Source organism: Bacillus rossius, chromosome 2 (assembly GCF_032445375.1).
Source record: "Bacillus rossius redtenbacheri isolate Brsri chromosome 2, Brsri_v3, whole genome shotgun sequence".
NCBI classification, from domain to species: domain Eukaryota; kingdom Metazoa; phylum Arthropoda; class Insecta; order Phasmatodea; family Bacillidae; genus Bacillus; species Bacillus rossius.
Window position 1 is genome coordinate 128,526,377 of NC_086331.1, and position 20,746 is coordinate 128,547,122.

General features: G+C 40.3%; 2 protein-coding genes across 2 annotated transcripts in view; one reads left to right on the forward strand and one right to left on the reverse strand.

The window, feature by feature from the left end:
- The window catches only part of LOC134529816 (ELAV-like protein 1), a 364,764-nt gene extending 354,730 nt beyond the window's left edge, over positions 1–10,034 (reverse strand). Inside the window, exon 1 of the mRNA XM_063364295.1 lies at positions 9,806–10,034. The gene's annotated coding sequence lies outside the window, so the exon portion shown is untranslated. The remainder of the gene's footprint in view (positions 1–9,805) is intronic.
- Positions 1–20,746, forward strand: part of LOC134529815 (cytosolic carboxypeptidase 6) — a 120,798-nt gene that overhangs the window by 89,594 nt on the left and 10,458 nt on the right. The window lies entirely within an intron of this gene.

Genomic DNA, 20,746 nt, shown 5'->3' on the forward strand with positions numbered 1-20,746 from the left:
ACATCACACACCACATCCAGCAGCACAGCAAACACCACACACCACATCAAACATCAGTCCACACACCACACACCAAATCACACCACAAAACACTCACCACACCACACACCAAATTCACTACTTACACCCCAGCACACTACACAACAGACAACACAAAACACCAACACACAAAACACCAACACACAAAACACCAACACACAAAACACCAACACACAAAAAACCAACACACAAAACACCAACACACAAAACACCAACACACAAAACACCAACACACAAAACACATACAACACAAAACACTCACAACACAAAACACTCACAACACAAAACACTCAACACAAAACACGCACAACACATAAGACACAAACACATAAGACACAAACACATAAGACACAAACACATAAGACACAAACACATAAGACACAAACACATAAGACACAAACACATAAGACACAAACACATAAGACACTAACTCATACAACACAAAACACACACCACACAAAACACACCATACAAAACACACAACACAAAACACAAAACACAAAACACAAAACACAACACACAACACACACCACACACCACACACCACACATCACACATCACACAACACACAACACACAACAAACAACAAACAACACACACCACACAATACAAAACGCACAACATAAAAGGCACAAACCACACACCACAGACCACACACCACAGACCACACACCACAGACCACACACCACAGACCACAGACCACACACCACACACCACAAACCACACACAAGACACCACATACCATACCACATACCATACCACACACAAGACAGCACATACCTTACCACGCCATACACAACACACACCACATTCCTTACCACACCACACACCACACACATCACACACCACATCTAACAAAAATACCATACATCACACAACATAAAAACATACAAAACACGACATACTTTACACACCATACCATACTTCAAACACCCACACCACATCTAACAACACACACCTCAACAAACATCACATCACACCACACAACACACACCACAGCACAATATCACACCACATTCCGCACACTACAATATCACACCACACTCCGCACACAAAATCACACTACATTCCATTCACTACAAAACTCACACACAACACACAAAACTCAATAACACAAAAAAACCACAAAACACAAAACACAACACAACACAAAACATAAAACACACAACACAAAACACAAAAACACAACACAAAACATAAAACACACAACTCAAAACATATAAAATGCAAAACACACAACACGAAACACAAAAAAAAAACACCAAACACAATATCACACCACACTCCACACACCACAATATCACACCACACTCCGCACACATCACACCACTTTCCATTCACCACAAAACTCACCACAACACACAAAACACACACCACAACTACACCTAAAACACACAAGACACACAAAACACAAAACGCATAACATAAAAACATAAACCACCAAACACAAAAGACACCAAATTCACAACACAAAACATAAAACGCAAAACACACACGAGACACCACATACCTTACCACACAACACATCATACACCAACACCACATCTAATACCACAACAAACATCACACACCAAACAATACACACTACAACAAACACCACACATTACATCACACCAAACAACACAATATTACACCACACTCCGCACACCACAATATCACATCACACTCCGCACACATCACACCACATTCCTTTCACCACAAAACTCACACACAACACACAAAACACTCACCACAACAACACATAGAACACACAACACACAAAACACAAAACGCATAACACAAAAACATAAGATAAAACACCAAACATACAACATAAAACACAAAAACACCACAAACACATCAAAACTCACTGCACCTTATCCTCACCACACTACACACTACACACAAAACACACACAAAACAACACACACAAAACCACACAAAATAACACAAACTAAACAACACATGAAAAACAAAAACAACACAAAACACACAACACTGACAACAACAAAAACAAAATAATAAACACAAACACAACACACACAACGCAACTGCACGGGCGGAACATGACCACCAAAGGAACTGCGCGGTTGAGAAATACCAACATCGAAATTTAAGTTTCGAATTTGAGGGAAACATAACAATTCTTAAAAGTAATAACATAAATAAAAAATAATAATATTTACGAACATCCTTAGGTAAGAATTTATGGAATTGTGTATTAACGTAGTGGCGTTTTGATTAGAACGGCAAAATATTATATACTTTGGGATAATTTATGCTGAAATTAAATTATTTTTTTATCAATTAAATAAGCATGTGCTCGTGTGCAATTATTTTTTTTCTGCAATAGAAACTGACGTAAAAATTTTCAGCACTAATAAATTTGCTGCTATGCATGATTGTAATGTTTGTAGGTAACAAAAGATAAATCATTTTTATGGTAGTAATGTTTTTGGTTGTTACGCAGTGAAAAAATAAATAAATTTACATTAAACGTAATGCGGTTAGTGTTCCTAACAACATAGTTCCTTGCTTCGTGCGCATGTTCCTGCGACTCGGCTGTCCACACGCCACTTCCGGTGCCTTACTTCAACAGGATGTCACGAGGGAAGGTTTGCGGGTGATAAGGTGTGAGAGCAAATTGTTTTGTCTCATTTTTTTTTGTTGACGTGGATGCTGCATTTTAAAGTACAAAACCAGATACGCTCAGAATTTCTGCACGTGTGCTATTTTTAAAGTGGAACGTTTGTTCCAATAGGCTGGTGATGGCCGTGGTCGAACTACTTCCCCTCTTGAGGCTTATTCGTTCACACGGGCAACCGAGAGGTGGCATCAGGCGCGCCACGTGGTGACGGCTCATTCATGCGACTGCGTGGTGAGACAAGAGACCAAGTAGCCCGTGAGCAAGGTTGCCTTAATGCCCTCCACCCCCCCCACCCCGGCTTGAAGGGAAATCATTGTCGTCATGTTACTCCCCACGCGGAGTGACAGTAGTGTTTTTACCAACAGCCGTCGTGTTTTAACAAAGCATTGATGCAATTGCCAAGGATTCATAACCAACTGGACAAAGCTATATTCTGGCTGCGGGCACGGCGGCTCAAACAGAAAGGTTTAAGTTGTTTTCTGGTTGAGGCTAAAGAAATGGTATAAAACCATCCGAATTACGGCATATGTTAACATCAAAAGGCCAAACATCCAGATGCCATCGTACATCCGGTGACATCCGGAGGAAAAGAAGAAAAGTTAGTGCTCCTGGGAACACCCTGACGGGTTCAGTCCCAGGAGGTGGAGGTTGTTGAGGCTAGGCCGGGCTTCGGCCCGAAACAACTTGTCGTTATGCTTTTATTCATCGTGGAGTGGGCTTGGCCTATGGGAAGAGGGGAGATAGTACCTCGTCGGGCCTCGTCGGGACAAGAAGGTTCATGCCGAAGGTCACATCGCTACGGACCCGTGTTGCATCGTTTATGATTTCTTTATAACTTCATTGTGCACCCTCTCACGCTCCCTTACCCCCCCCCCCCCCCTCCAACACCTTCATTCACCTTCACCCCTCCACCTGTTCCATAGACCTCAGCAGCTTCGACCTTTGAATATATATACTGTATAGAAGTCGCCAGCCCAGGTTAAAAATTTTCTAATACGGTTTTGAGGTAGTTGGTTAATTCACCGCCGCAATCGCCACCATCTCTAGGGCATCGACTTGTGGTGGTCCCTAGCGGACAAGTGTCGAACTCTTCATACACCCCTTCCCCCTCCCGTTGAACGACCTTGAGCTGCAGTGGGTGGGGGGTGCGGGGAATGACAGCGGGCGACAGTGCTGCGCTCTAACGTGTAAATAACAACTAAGACGATACAGGGCGTTACGGCAGCGCACTGCAGCTGCTCATCATACGCTCCTGAAAAACGTAGAGTAAATCCTATCCACTCGCGACTTCTATACAGTATATATACTCAAAGCTTCGATGTAATTCGATCATTCTCCGGAGAGAGTGGCTCGTGTCAGGGTCGAGCAAGGGGGGGGGGAGGGGGAGGTATCCAGCTGTGATGTAATGTTCAATCCTATAACCTGATTCGTGCTCGGAGCCCCTTAGCGATGTGTGTCTGTGCCTGAAGGTGCCCCCGCCCCGTTTGTTCTATCGTAGATCTACTTTCGGAGGACTTCGCCTCAATCTGACTTACAACTAGAGATAACAGTTAAAAAAAAAAAATTATTTGTGGAAATATTTTTACTGTAACTCACCGGAAAAGCTTCTGCTAAATCGGAAAATTTTCCAACGAGTTACACTTTCACAGAAACATATAAATAAATTTTTTATCAGCAGTTTTATACAAACGTAACCAAATTAAATAAGTCAGTCATCAGGTAGTAAAGAAAGAGAAAATGTACACTCCACAGTTCTATGCCTAACTTTGTATTCAACTTTTTTTTTTTAACTGTTCTCTACAAAATATCTGAACGAATTCAATGTTGTGTCTACGAAGGGAGTTACGATTTTTTTTTCTCCAACCCTTGTTTATTCTACACCTAGTAACATTGATTGGTCACATAAAAAATATTTCAGACGAAAACTGTAGATAATTTAAGGTTTTACAATTAAACAGAACGGATTTAACAGTGTACACGGTAAGTAATTTATGACTTTTTTTAAAATTCTACAACTTTATTTTTTAACCACCCTGGAACAATGTTTCGTATTTTTTTTTAATTTTCAGACAAAAGTTTTAAATAAAAAATTATAAGATTTACAAACAATTTGAACGAATTTGATAGTGTACCTACTAATGGAGTTATATATATATATATATATATTTTAAATTCTACCCAGTAATTTTTAAACCCCTTGCAGTAATGGTTAGACTAATCGAAATAAAATATGCTATAAACTAAATCCATAACACTTCTAGAAAGCCATTAATCACGAGAGAATTGTTGGTGTAATAGTAAAAGATTAAATCTAAAAAAAAAAAAGGGGGGGAGAGTTTTTTTCAGTTCTCCTCAGAAATGTGTAACATCTAACCTTGGTAACAAGCAAATTCATGTGTTCACATGTTGCAAAAACACTATATAAATCTAAACTCGTAAACGAAATTTAACGTAGAATTCTTCAAAATAATGTCGAGCCTGATAAATTCACGCCAATTTATTTTTTTCAACTACATTCATTGACGCTGATCACACGTAGTTTCCGCACCCGCCGCTAGAATTCGTTGCAGGAGCAGCTACCTCACTATTCAATCATTCGATTTTCAGAACGAAAAGATTAAACTGTATAATAAAAAGGTTCCTATAAAAGAAAAAAAAATAAATAATAAATCACGGCTAAGAACCTGATTTTCTACAATTTCATAAAAAATACCGCCCCTATCTTGTTAAAAATTCATCAAACAGTTAATGAAATGAAGTTTACCTTTGGCTTTGTGAACTTTCAGTTCGCGCCGCCAGCCACAGAAAGCAGTACCGTGGGTACGTATTTTTCTTTACGTTCAGTAAATTATTCCCACAAAATGCCGTGTAAGGCGAGCTGAAGTATTACACATCAAACGGTTTTACTTCCATTTATTTTATAAAAAGTGTGTCCACAGTGAAACAGCTAGGACGACGGCTGCTGGTCGGAGGTGAAGATATGCCAGAGGACCATGCCTACAGACTCCGCTTCTAAGGATACAGCCTGTCGGAGAAGTATCAAGACGCGTCGCGAGACGTTGAGACACGAGACGGAGACCGAAATGGATGAATACCATCGAGGGGAGATAAATTGGACCACCCACCGGAATCTATTCAATCCCGCGCCATGACAGCGCAATTATTATTTTTTTTTCACACCCTTTCACCGCTTGTTTCGTCGACATACTCGTTGAGAGAATTTCACGACACTTCACCCCTTCTGCATCGAGTGTGACGCGAAGTTTCGCAGGATACCCGAGTGTAGGACACATTTTAAAGGATATATTTCCTGCTACAGTACTACACTACCAAGAATTTTAAATCATTTTTATTTTACCAAACAAAAAAAAATTTAAGTCAGTCCCGTAGTCCGTCTTCTAGAGAGGGTAAACAACCCAATTTTTCAAATAAGTAAAATAATACATATTTTTTAAGTTAACTATTAGTGTAGTTAAGCATAATATACATAATATTCCCTTTGAATTGTACTTAACTTTATTTTTTTAAAAAAGAATATTTAAACGTAAGTCTAAACCGACAACGTTGGGTACCACCGAAAATGTAAAAAAAAAACAACAAAAAAAAACATATACAACACTTAAATTTCTTCCTTTTTACGTATATTTAACTAAAAAATACGCAAGACAACGTGCGTCAGCGCACTCGCATCGTGTGACGTCGCGCGTCGCGTAATCAACTATGTGAATCTTTCTTTAAAAAGTTGAGCATTCATGCAGTCGATATTCACACACTCACACATGCACCAGAACCTTGCATGGGCGTGACAAGCGTAGAGCGCATGAATCGCTCGGCGATGGTTACACGGAAGCGCGGCTACTCGCATGTTTTAGCTGTTCGGGGGTCTTTGCGTTTCACGAGTGCGTACATGCGTCCAGACGTGTCGCCGGACACGCTGCGTGCCATGCGTCCTCGTAGAACAAAGCCCCCAGCTAAATGCTTCCACTGCATTGCTTCTCGTGAGGTCATGCTTCGCGAACATGCTCTGCGTACGCAGGTACTTACCCCCACCACTCATGCATGGGATTCACTCACTCACTCTCTCTACGCCTGTAGCTTGGCGACAGCGTTGGTGCAAATTTTTTTTTAAATAAAAATGTTTTATTTTAATTTTAATTTTTATTTTATATTAATTTTAATTTTATTTTAATTTTAATTTTATTTTTATTTTATTTTAATTTAATGAATAATTCGCTGTGGTACCCATAATTGACTGCGTTTGATTTATGTTCATTTATGCGGCGTTCTGTTGCTCTCAGCATCATATATGCACGTCTGTATCTATGATAACACCTGATACTCGCTTTATCCTCGCCATATAGAATCCGGGAAAAGTAAAAAAATATATATACTTATATATATATATATATATATATATATATATATATATATATATTCGTCTTGTACCGAGTAAAGTAAAACATTTATGTTCGTCTTGTTACGGAATTCAATAATGCTAACGTAAACATTTACAGTAGGCTAATTTTTTTTGACGTGACGTCTAATAAATCGATGAACGCCGGCTGCACGCACGAAAAAGTGTCCCGTTACGCACATTGTCTCGTTACGCTCATTGTACGCTTGCGCCGCATCTATCTCTCTTCCACTCGATTGGAACAACCATCGATTTGATTTATCGAGGCACATTAAACTTGAAACACTCCCATTCGTTTCCTACTTTTCCTAACATCGTCCTATTCTTAACAGAATAACACAGATTGGAAGAAGTTAAATAGCAAACATGTATAAAAGTTATAGTTAAAATAATCTTTTTGTTAAAGTAATAAACATATTTGAATTAATGAGTGCAAATAAAAGTAAATTTATCAATTAAATTGTGGATTTAATTTCACTCCTTCTTTGTATCCATACAAAATAGTGATAATTCAATAAAAATGATTCAATTTTATTCATAAAAGTATGCAATCATTTCATCAATGTTTTGTTATGACGTCACGTTAAACTATCGTCCGTAAACCGACTTTACAGACAACCAATTTTTTTGCTTTCGAATTTGATGTGTAAACATTTCAGCTCTCGGTATACGGCATTTGGTAGAAGTAGTCTCGTGAATGGAACGGCAGTGAAATGATCGGAAATGCGTAATCAGGGTGTTTTTTCTGCCGGGAAGTCTCATAAATCTTGAAAATAGGTCGGACCCACGTATAAATATGTTTTTATGTTTATTACCAAGATTGACACAATAACCTACAATTAAACATACATTTATTTTTATTCTGTTTTTTGACGCAAGTCAGATTTTTTTTTCTTTTCGATTGACATTAATTTGCATGTTTTTATTACTTATGTCTTACGTAATGGTCTTTTTTTTTCATGAAAACTACTGTGCTTTCTGTAGTTGCGCTATTTTTAATAATTTTTTTCTCCCCGTCCTTGGTGGTATGTGAGTAAATTTTCGCACGGAATTGAATACCACAATGAAGCCACTACACACTTGCTCACACCGTGCGGAAGAACAGCATCGTAGCTGTTACGAAACCACCCGAAGCGCATCAGATGTATTGACTTTGAGAAAAACTGTAGGAATATAAAAAATATATATTTACCTAACATAAACTGGGTTGGGTGGTTGGGATTAGGTTCGTTTCAGTTAGGTAAGGTTATTATCATCTTGTTAACAGTAATTATAGTCAAGTTTTAAAACGGGGAAATGGCTTTTACATTTTTACCACACTCGGCATAAAATTAAAGAATTAAATTTTGAGTAATTGTTTCATATTATAAGTTTATTTTCAACGTGAGAACATATGAATTGGCTCGTTAACCAAGGTTAGATGTTACACATGTCTGGCGAGTAATGAGTGTTGTAACTTTTTTTTTGTGGCCTGGGCTAACATGGGTTATCTTTGTAAATGAAATGTCATATTTGTAATTCAATGAATTCTTGTCTTATAAAGAGATGAAGAGTACCTACGCCTTGATTCACAAAATAGCAAATTTCCAAGATAGCCTAAAAGGAATTGAATGTTATGAAATAATTATGACCACGCCCCTTTATGTTTATAATTACTTGCCCCTTAGGAGTGAAATTTCGTAACGATATCATAGCCTTTACTTAAATCCAGATTACGGCCTACCTCTGATCCAAATTTCATCTAAAACTGCTTCAGTAATAGAACGTTATTGAGTAATGCACATTTAATCATTCCAAATACGTTTTTTGTTGACGGAAGCAGGATATTTGTATGGCTTGCATCCAGAATGTGTAGGCAAATCATGCTTAGTACATAGGACGTTATTTAAATTTAATTTATTCGTATTTAACTCAAGGATAATGTAAAGAAAACCTTCTTTTACCATTGCCCTTTCTCTGAGGCAGTGCTAAAATCTGCAGCGCTTTGAGGGAATCTACATTACGCAATGGCGTCGCACACATCAACCGATTTTTTTCTAACTGCCGCACAAATAAAAAAAATTATCTTTAGAGTCTTCTAGGGTGCCAGCAAACCTATACCTGAAATCGATATTTATGTTAAAAAATCTCAGCAGACAAAATTGGGTGTACGGATAAGCAACAGCATTTTAAAAAATTCAAAATTATATTTTTAACATTTACTATAAAACAAATAACTTCTCTTACAGCAAAAAAAATTCAAATGGCCTTGAATAGTTCTGAAACACACACTTTTTAATAAGACTTAAACCCATTATAAACTTGCGTCTAAAATATGACTACAGAAAATATAAAAAAAAACACCAAGCATTACGGCAACCTGTTAAAATACTAGACATTAAGAATTAATTAATTACGCCCAGGCGGAGACAAATACATGATTTTTTTTTTAAATCAAGTCATTTGAACTTTCGCGTGTGCAAAAGAAAATGTTTATTTAAAAAAAATACCGTTAAACAGGTCCGGAAAATGGCGGCTTTTCTTTGCTGATCATTACGTTCAAGTCCATTTCCGGGGGGAATTTTAAATACACTCCACGACGGCGTAGCGAAACCAAGACAAAAAAACCGTGTCGATTTTCTCTTCAGTGTACTTGTGAAATCACAAATACTTCGGAACAGACACGATCAGGCAAAGCACTAGGGGGGGGAGGGGGGTAGTATATGAAATGGCCGGCCAACACTTACTTTCGAATCCGTGGCTTCTAGAAGTTTTCTTCTTCCGGGTGTTTGCTTGCCAGGGCAGCAAGCACACTGATGTAGCACCAACTGCACCCAGTTCTGTAGGACGCAAGTCAACGCTCTCGCCGATTCTGAAGGCTCGTCACTTCGGGGTAAAAAAAAAACCGTCCAGTTTGCCATCCCGAAACGTAACGCACACTTATAATCGCGAAGCAGCGAACGCGTCATCCGCGGCGGCCATTGGCTATCTGTCAACTTCACCCTCCGCCCTCCCGCCCCACCAACACGCCAACGTACGAAAGCACGGCAAGCCTAAGACAAGAGTCTAGCGGCAGCACCGCTACTTCCTGCAACTGGCTGCAAATGCCGAGCCTTTCCGAAGTTGGCCGATCGGGAGCGCCTACCCCCTGGATGTTTTTATTTTTTTATTTTTACGCGCGCGTTTTTTCTCTCCAGTATAAAAAAAAGCCACCATAGACTGTTTAGTGTATGGTTGGTTATATTAGGTAAGTATAGCTACATTAAAAATACTGTAAAATCATTTTATGGTTTCTTAGCGAATAACTTTTTAATATGAAGCTATCCAGCGCTAGGAAACCGTTTGCATGATTTCACAGTATCTTTAATGTAGCTATCCTAACCAAATCAACCGTCCACAATGTTTTAAAGTATTTATAATGTAGCTAACCTAACCTAATTGACTATTAGTTATCATGTCCTCACTTGAAAATTACAAGTTGCGTAAAATTGCAAGGGAATATGGGGCGCCCCGAGAATATTTGTGGAAGACAAAGACTTCCTAGAATTTATACGGTATGAAAAATATATAAATCCACGAAGTAAGTTTCTTCAATTAGGTATTTTCCTCTAAAAACAATTACAAATAAATACCATTGCCTTGTTTATGGTCTTTCCTTTTATCAACACCTCCATATTTATTTACGATGAACAAAAAAAAAAAAAAAAAAAAAAAAACCAAAATGCACGATCGGACGTTTTGCTCTCTCGTCAGTGAAAAGGCTTCCCGTTGCGGAATCGCGCCGCCGGCCCCGGAACGAGCGTGAGCGGTGCGGCATTTGCAGCCAGTTGCAGGAAGTAGCGGTGCTGCCTCTAGACTCTTGTAGCCTAAGATGTACATCAAGTTCTGTCCCTGCCCGAACACGCCCGAATATTCACCTTCGGCCAACGTCGGGTTCATTTATATTTCTCTGTTTATTTTAATGTAGCTATACTAACCTAACTAACCGTCCATAGTGTTTTAAAGTGTTTTAATGTAGCTAACCTAACCGACCACTTTTAATATTTGAATTCATTTTTTCCTGCGCAAAAATAAAACAAATCCCGAGGTTGGCCGAAGGTGAATATTCGGGCGTGTTCGGGCAGGGACGGAACTTGATGTACATCTTAGGCTTCTCCGGAAGCACACGTGAACACACGTGACCAAATTGACGTCAGCGCACACGGCACGAAAATAGTTCAAACCCCCCTTCTTTTATAATAACTCGTGCCTATAACTCAGGTAGCCAAGTAATATATGAGTATTAAAAATTTCAAGCTAAAATTTTATGTAAATAATATTTTTAAGCATACTAAATACCCTACAACACGATTTGTAACAAACCACAAAGTTTTCGTAGCTTTCGGATCACGTGAGGTATTGCCAACTTAACAGTTACTTCCTTTTCTTAGCCTGTTTCCAGATAAATCGCTACATATAAAAAAAATTATAACTTAACATAAAAATTTACTTAGCTAAAAGGGCAAAAATATATATAAATTATAAGTGCTAAAAAACTAACTTAACTAGAAATAAATAATTAAACGTTAAAACCAATACTTCTATAGATATAAATTAGGAAAAGTATTTGATGTTCGCGCTAAAATACAATGAAAGTCATTTTGTGTTTCATTTAGTTAAATATCGTTGTATATACACTTATTTAGGTTAATATGTTCAAAAAAGCTTTCGTATGATGGTTCAGTAAAATATTTGCCTCACGATTTGTTTTAGAATGTGATCTGGACGAGAGAAGAGTTTTTTTACGGGGAAAACCGTTACGAGAAAAAACGAAAGAGGCGGATTTTTTTGTTGTTTTTATGTGGTTAGCGGTAGGTTAGGTAAGGCCTGTAGCATAAACATCACATTCGGCAAAATTCGCTTTTTAGACTTCAATACCACGTCTTATATAAATCGGGATACCAGTCTCAAAGTTAAAATAAAATATAACGATGGATTTTTAAACATTATAAAAATAAACCGGGCTTGACATAGAGAGAGAGAGAGAGAGAGAGAGAGCGATTCATGGCTTTTCATGCGCCATTATAAACAGATTTGGTATACTTATAAGTCTGCACGAGTATTAGGCAAGTTTCTAGAACGATCGTGTCCGGTTGCCTCATATAATTTGACAGCTGATATTTGACACACGCGTTAGCCAAACTGAACGAGATAAAATAAATTTTGCACATAAAAATAAAGAACTACACTGTAACCAGTACAACTGTTTACAGTTATATGATTATTATTTTTATTATTATAACATTAATTGTATATTTCATGAGCGAATATTATGTATTTAATTGTTTTGATTGTAAAGAGGACAACCAAGGTATAACAGATATAACACATCTTATTGCCATAGACAACACACTTTCAACTTCAGGGTCTTCTAAGAATTATTCTTTGGAAACTTTATTCATTTGGTCTTAGTTCGATACTCTTACACTCTAACATCCAAGTTTTTATTTCACTATGCAGTTTATTCTGTTTGCTGATATCGATAGCCCCTTGGTTGCTAGGGACTAAAAGTAAATAGTTATAAGGAGGAAGAAGGGAGACGCCATCGCCATCTAGTAGCGGGAAGACGTTTCTCGGGCTGGGGCGAACCAAAGCCTTGGTTGCCGCCCGAGAAATAGAAGATTCGCGTCATCCGCGATCGTGTCCTACTTAGAATTCTCCGCTCTACGAGTTGAGAGAATTGTATCTGGACTAAATAAGTCCTAGATAGGGAGTATCGGCGACTTCGATTGCCAACTTCCGCGTCGGTCCCGTTTTCGTCCCGTAGTGGTTCCAGACAACTGAGGTCAGCGCCAGGTGCGATCGGCCACGACGATTGGTGAGACCGATCCAGATTAAACCAGACTTTCTAGGACGAGAGGGAAGTCGAGTCTTCAGCAGATACCCGGCTACCTCAGACCTTCTGTAGTTCGCTAATTACAGCTTACAGCATCCAGTGTTCCAGTGTAGCAGCAGACCACCTGGAGGTCCTGTGAAGAGAGCCTCAAGCCTCCGACAACGTATAGCTAGACCCGGCATGGTATTCAATGTGTTCCAGTGACGTCATTTGCATCCAATTACCGACACCTAGGTTTGACACCTTGGTTGTTCTCGCTTAATCACAGGTTAACAGTAACTTCACACCCATATTCAAGAACCCATTAAAATCATATGTTTTTCAGTTATTATTATTTCATTTATATGCAAATTTCTACTAGTCACACAACAATACCAAATTTTCTTTTTATAATTACTCTCTGGTCAGTAACACAGGGCAGTGACGTGCTAGCTGGACTATCAGTCTGGGCAGACCATCCAGTAGCAGCGTTCCTGATATTTACTGCGAAGAGGGTAGGCGCCAAGAACCCCGTGAGAACACACCAATAATTAGAGAGAGTTGAACACCATATACTATAGAGCAAGGAGGTTTTATTACAGTGGCTACCACAACTAGGGGCCAGCAGCATAAAGAGTTATTAGAACACAAACCACGCTTGAAAGGTTAAAAATAAAATTTATTGGTAAAACTGTGAGAAAATAAATTACGAAATAAATTGTACCAAAAATTACAATGTCGGGGCACACAGCGAATATATACGATCGTAATTGCAAGAAACGGCGATTAAAGAAAGGACAGCTTGTGATATTCACCGGTGCAGACTCTGAAAGCCAAAATGGCGGACGTCACCTTGCCTAGTTTTGAATTTCCCATTTACACGACGTACTCACGTTAAAAAATTTGCGGCTTCGTACCGATACAGTCTAAACTATTTTTGACGTGACAACGTCTAATAAATCGACGAACGCCGCGCCGGCTGCACGAACGAAAAAGTGTTCCGTTACGCTGTGTACCATTACGCTCATTGTACGCTTGCGCCGCATCTATCGCTCTTCCACTCGATTGGCCTATGCTTCCGAGGAGAAGAAAGACAGCGGCAGCACACAACTTACATCTACACGTGAACTGTTACGTCGACTGTTTATAAAGTGAAGTGAAAAGTTAATGTGGTTTTCATTGCTTATTACAACAACAATTTCGGCAATAAAGGTTAATTATTCTTGCATTTTAAAAATCTGATTACTAGTATAATTTCAAGTATTTATTCTTTTATTATTAAAATAAAAATTATTCAATTTTATTAATAAAAGTATGCAATCATTTCATCAATGTTTTGTTATGACGTTGTCACGTTAAACTATCGTAAACCAACTTTACAGACAACTATTTTTTTTTAAATTTTTAGTAGTGTAGTTATCGCTAGTATTGACGAAGTTTGGTCATAAAAAAAGTGATTTTGAGTTACTCTTAAATGGAAAAAAAAGGGGGGGGGGAACTAGTCAAATGGTGCTTGATCTTTTGAAGTTGTTATTCTTTAGGCGCGTTATGAAAAAAAAGTGAGTGAATTTTTACGATGCTTGCGCACCTGCAAAGAAAATCTTCACAGGAAGACGGTGGACCTCACGTGTACGAAAATAAAAAAAAATCTTAATTTATTGTGAATATTAGTGATAGAAATAGTGTTTATAAACTTTTTCAAGTGTATGTTACTGTATGTACGTTTAATTTGTGCATATTATAAATTATTACATTATAAATAATAACATTTAATAAATTATTTATTGCTTTTCATTATTAATTAAAATTCATCTCGATTATTTTACCAAATTAAATAATTAGTTTTATACACATGTTTGTTGTATTATTTAATACTGAGTATGTATTTACTTTAATTTTTGTTATAGTAAACTTAAAAATAGTTCAGTGTCTCTAAACCAGAAGGAAATGTTAATTTGTAACGCGCTATTCCCACAGCGAAACTGCGCGACAGACTTGCAGTTTGTTCAGCAATGCACCGCGGAGGGTCGTTGGAATTTAAGGCTCCTCCATTACGCGAGCGTAGGCCAGTCAACAAGAGGCAAAGTAAGCACTTTTCACCAGCAGACCTGAAAACTTGAAATAAGGGTAATTCGAGGATGCTGAATCGAATGGTGTTATTATTATTATTTTTAATCGGACGTGAAGTTTTTAGAGAAAAGGGTTGTTAAAAATTGGTTCGACTCAGTTTTTCTCCTAATTTAGGCGTTTAAGCGAAAAACGTTTCAAACAAATGTTGCGGAGAATTTAAAAAATACATAAAAAACGGTTCTCAGGTCCATCTTCGTATTTGCAAACATGAGCGAGAAATATTGGAGAGAAAGTAGTAAAGCGTAATTGTAAAAGTGGGGCTAGTGTGCATGCGAGCGTACGTGTGAACTGAACACAAACAAAGGGTCTTCGGCTATTCTCGGACCTATCTGTCTTTACTAGAGAGTGCGAGTGAGACGAAACCGTTTGTTCTCTTTTTCTATTTTTTCACGCGTTAGCGAGTAATTTTCGTCTTTGGCCGTCGAGTGTGGAGCGTTCTATATATCCATATCTGTGTGTGTGTGTATGTATATATATAAACGTCACTAGCATGTCGGTGACGCGAACCCGTAAGTTTTGCACGTACCAAAAATAACTTCGAATTAGAATAAATTAAGTTTTAACATTAAAAAATCTATGAACTTGACTCACAAATAAAATAAACATTCACTTCGTAAATAACTGAACAAAAGAAAATCGCTCAACGCAATCAATTTTAACTTCACTTACTGCTACTACAGCATGTCGGTGATGCGAGCTCACAAGATTTTACCCATACAAACAGAGTCCAACACGCACATTAGTGTATATATGAGTATACATGTACACAGGCCGCTGCGCGTCGCCAGTCTGGCGCAACACGTCACGAGCATGTCGGAATCCTTTAAGTTTTGCCCCCTACAAAAAAAAAAAGCTCAACGCGGCTAAAGAAGTTTTCACTTCAGAAAAAAAAAAGAGAGAGAATGATTGGATCGCGTTAGTGTTAGCTTAAACGCACTGTGGGAAGCCTACGATTTACTCATCCTTCTGGACATACCCGAATACTCACGTTGGCAAGCCTTCTTTCAACAAACGAGAGAGCCAAACGCCCGATGCGCATCTTCGGTTTTTTTTTTTTGTTCATTGTAACTCATGATAACTAATGGTCAATTAGGTTAGGTTAGCTACATTATAAATACCTACTTTAAAACATTGTAGACGGTTGATTTGGTTAGGATAGCTACATTAAAGATACTGTGAAATCATGTAAACGGTTTCCTAGCCCTGGATAGCTACATATTAAAAAGTTATTTGCTAAGCAACCATAAAATGATTTTGCAGTATTTTTAATGCAGCTATACCAACCATCCACAATGTTTTAAAGTATTTATAATGTAGCTAACCTATCCTAATCGACCGCAAAATTTAATGCCACACCGGTTTATACAATGAGATAGAACGGAAAAAAAAAAAGAGCGCATGAACTTCGGGGAACTTCGGGCTTGGCTCTCTCGTCTGTGAAAAAAAAAAGGCTTGCCAACGTGAGTATTCGGGTATGTCCAGAAAGACGAGTGAATCGTAGGCTTCCCGTTAGCTTAAACGCGCTGTGGCGTGACCGCAAAGATTCACTCACCTGTGGAACGTCTCCCCCCGTCTCAGCAGCGCAACTGAAACTAACTGATTCAGCGCGTGCGGACTCGCTCCAACGTGGCCCATTTGACGCGAGCCGTCACACACTCTCGCGACTCCGCGCTACGTTCTTCCTTTTAAGGCCCCCGCCCACCCGGACACACACACACACACACACACGCGCGGTGCGCAGAGCTTCAGGAGAAAAAAACAACGCGATTTCAAAACTACTCGAGATATCCGAGTTGGGGTCTGCTTACGAAAAGCGTTTAAGAGTTCGCTGAGGGCCAAAAAAGTACTTTTTGATTTCGGATTAAGTTTTCAAACTGTATTTTTAGAACACTTAAAATTGCTAAAACGCATATTTTCAGAGTAATTTTTTAGGCGTAAAACCACAGATACAGATTATTAAAAGCACTTAAGGGACTTGCATTACACCTTTATCTTCATTTATCGGCCATATAATTTTACGGTCACCGCTCAGATCTCACAGTTATCCTGTGCACGACGAGAAGACTGCGCGCCAGTCCAGAGGAGACACCGCGCTAGAAGCACCAGCGAGCATCGCGTTTATCATCCCGCCTCGCTGACGCATTTCGCCCAACGGCCAGCGGGCAAGAGTGACCCAGGTCACAACTACTGACGTGCAACGTCTTCACCTCTCGGACATTGCAATGATTTCGTGAATTGGAAACAGGAGTCGCGTGGAAAACGGAAAAATTCGCAAAAGCGTTGCTTGTAATCCACAAAGTTAAAGGGATACTTCACAGTTATTTTAATAACATTCACTAGTCATTGAAGTATTTTTGTCGCTTTTATCGGAGCCGTTTAGTTAATATAGTTTTCAATTTTCACTCTGCAAACTAGTCGACGTAGCCGCTTCTTCTAAAGCGAATTCTAGCGGTGGTTGCGCAAACTACGTGCGATTCGCGCCAAGAAATGTAGTTCAAAACAATTTATTTTTTGTGTATTCTCAAGTTCAGCATTATTTTAAAGAATTCTGCCTTTGTAGCGAAACTGTTTCATTTAAATAATTTGAGGTGGTAAAACACCATAAAAGTGGCCGTAACAAACTCAGCTGGTAAAGAAGCAACGTCATCTACCTCATATCTGCGAGAGGCTTCCCATTTTATTTTGCAAAAGCTTTCGTCGGCAAATTTAGTTGCGAAAATATTTCCGAAGGTTTCAATTGTCTTGAGAACTTTCACGTAACAATCATATTCACGTAATTCTAATTCTGAAGTTACGATATTTATATGCAAGATAATTTGTATGAACTTCAAATTATTAAGCAGTGTCGCGCTACTCGGTCGCCGCACTCTCACGATCCAGTCGAACTCCGGGACGTCGCGCCACTCTCAGGGGGGAAGGGGGGGGGGGGTCTCTCACCCTCTTCGCCGATGTCGCACTTCCCTTCGCTCGGAAACCGCTCGGAACTCCGCAACTGTCGCGGAACTCGGTACTCAACGCGACACTCCCACGCGGGACTCCGTTGTCGAACTCCCGCGGAGGGCCGGAGGATTCGCTGCTTAAGTACCTGGGCGTGCTTTCTCGAACCGACGAGAGCGGCCGTGACGAGTCGCGCCATCCCGCGCCGACCCGACGCCCGAACAATCCAGAAGGGCGGCGTAAATTCACGCCGCTCCGCGCGGCGGCCCCGCGGAATTTCCAAGGCCGCTCAACGGTAGATAGCAGCGCCGAGCCATGACAATCCGCGGGGAGCGGAAGGAGGAGGGGGGGGGGTAGGGGTGGGCATCCGGCCAGGCACGCTTGTAATTCCTTACGTCAATTGATGGCGCGTGACGTCAGTGACCGTGCGGGGCTGCCAGCCAGCTCCGAACCTGGCATTGTGGTCTGGTCTGTCGCATTCGTAACTGTGTAATATTTACGTTGATGTTAAATCAACTTCTGCAAACTACCCCACGTCCATGCAAATGATTTTGAATTGAACTCAGAAATGTTTTGGTTTTTGCATTTATGAAGTTCCAGGGGCCCCGACCAGTCATAGGTGTGTTAACGTCAGCGAGGCGGGATGATAAGTGCGACACCCACTGGTTCTTCTGACTCAGAATTACTCATCCACCCTCAGCGCATTCTCAAGTGCTCTTCGTGAGCAGATGATTGTCTGGTATCGCGAGCTGTTTCCAAATAGCGTAGTTTCTTTTCTGGAGCTCTTCTGCACACCGTATGTGTCTCCGGATGGGCGGGGGGCATTAAGTGGGTTTTACCTGTCCAATACATATTTTTTGCATCCATTTAACGCCCTGCACATTGGGCCTTGCCCAATTCTCGGGCTTAACCCCTCTTTACAATTTGTTTTGTTATTGTTATTCTGACGCTGGCGCTCAGGTCTGAAGTGCGGGAACAAAGGAGCGCGCAGAGGGCGGGCTGCGAGATCCCTCCTGTCTGATCACAGCCTTCATTCAGATAGTGGGAGGCGATGCGCGCTTGCCCGGGCGACCGGCAGGGGAGGCCGGACTACAATGGACGACGAATTATTCCGGTCTCTAATATTTTGTAGTGTGGCCCCGGGCACGAAATTTTATTTATAATTCATTAATAATAACGCCCCTCGCGATAAACAAAGGAAAATACTTATTAACGAGTGCCTGGTTCCCGAGGATTTCTTTTCTTCATCGCTGTCGCTCAACAGAGCCGTCCTGCGAAGAATGTAGGAGCGAGATTTCTCGCTCTGAGTATGCTCAGCCCCCCCCCCCCCCCCCTCTCCTACCACTACCCGGCCCTCCCCCCCCCTCACTCTCCTCCCCCTACCGCTCAGTCAGTGCCGGAGGTCTCGAATTAGATTGCAGACTGATCGGAAATTAATAATTTATTTAATGTATCATTAATACAGTGTATATGTGTGTTACGAATAATGCTAAAATAAGTCAACCTAAGTTCATCCCGGGTTAACTTAACTTAGAATTATCCAAGTTTGTTGACTATAGTCCGAATATTCACTCAAATAAATTTGAGTTCGACGTTTACCCGTGTACACCTAGGTCTGCCGAACGCTGGCTGGCATTACCCATAACATATTATTTATATATATACATATATGTGTGTAAGTGTGTATGTATGTATGGATTCTAAAATCAGTCTTGACCCCGTACTGTAGTGGTCCGAGGTTCTGACACCACCATAGTAAACTCTGAAAAGGAATGGGATAGAGAAGATAGGTGGGAAGTTCAATATTGTATTGGGATATCTGGGGATCTCTGGATCTTCGATCTTATCGGTTAAATCTATGGGAGACCTAATATGTATTCAGATACCAGCTTTCATTGTCTGCTCGGTTCCTTAAGGGTGTTACAGTGGTCCAAAAAAACGTCCCCACTTCCGAATGACTTCAAACTGATACATCACTCAAAATAGCATAAAAACTGATCTCTAAACACCCTAATAGCACTCTGTATAAGAGTCTGGGTCTCACCGCTGAGCGCTCAGTCGCCTGAGGGCCTTCGAAGGGGGAGGTTGTGTCACTCGGCTCCTGAACAGCGGGAGGTCGATGCGCGTAAGAATGTCGCCCCTGTCGCTCCAAGCGGGGGTTTAGCTAACCGTTTGTAGGCTGGCAGCAGGTAGGATCTTTGAATATATATACTGTATAGAAGTCGCGAGTGGATAGGATTTACTCTTACGTTTTTCAGGAGCGTATGATGTGCAGCTTGGGAACTTCACCGCTGCAGTGCGCTGCCGTAACGCCCTGTATCGTCTTAGGTTGTTATTTACACGTTAGAGCGCAGCACTGTCGCCCGCTGTCATTCCCCCGCACCCATCATTCACTGCAGCTCAAGGTCGTTCAACGGGAGGGGGAAGGGGTGTTTGAAGAGTTCGACACTTGTCCGCTAGGGACCACCACAAGTCGATGCCCTAGAGATGGTGGCGATTGCGGCGGTGAATTAACCAACTACCTCAAACCGTATTAGAAATTTTAACCTTGGCTGGCGCTTCTTTACAGTATATATATTCAAAGGTAGGATGGAGGGGGCGGAAGAAACAGCTGGGATATCACAACCAGAACTCACTCCTCGCCGGGTCGTATTCGCCTGGTGTCCGCCAGGCTTTTTGTGCCAGCACGGAGCGTAGCTTCGCGTGTTCATGCTAAGCAACGGCGTACTTTCACAGCGAATAATATGGCTGCCATTTAATATCCTTT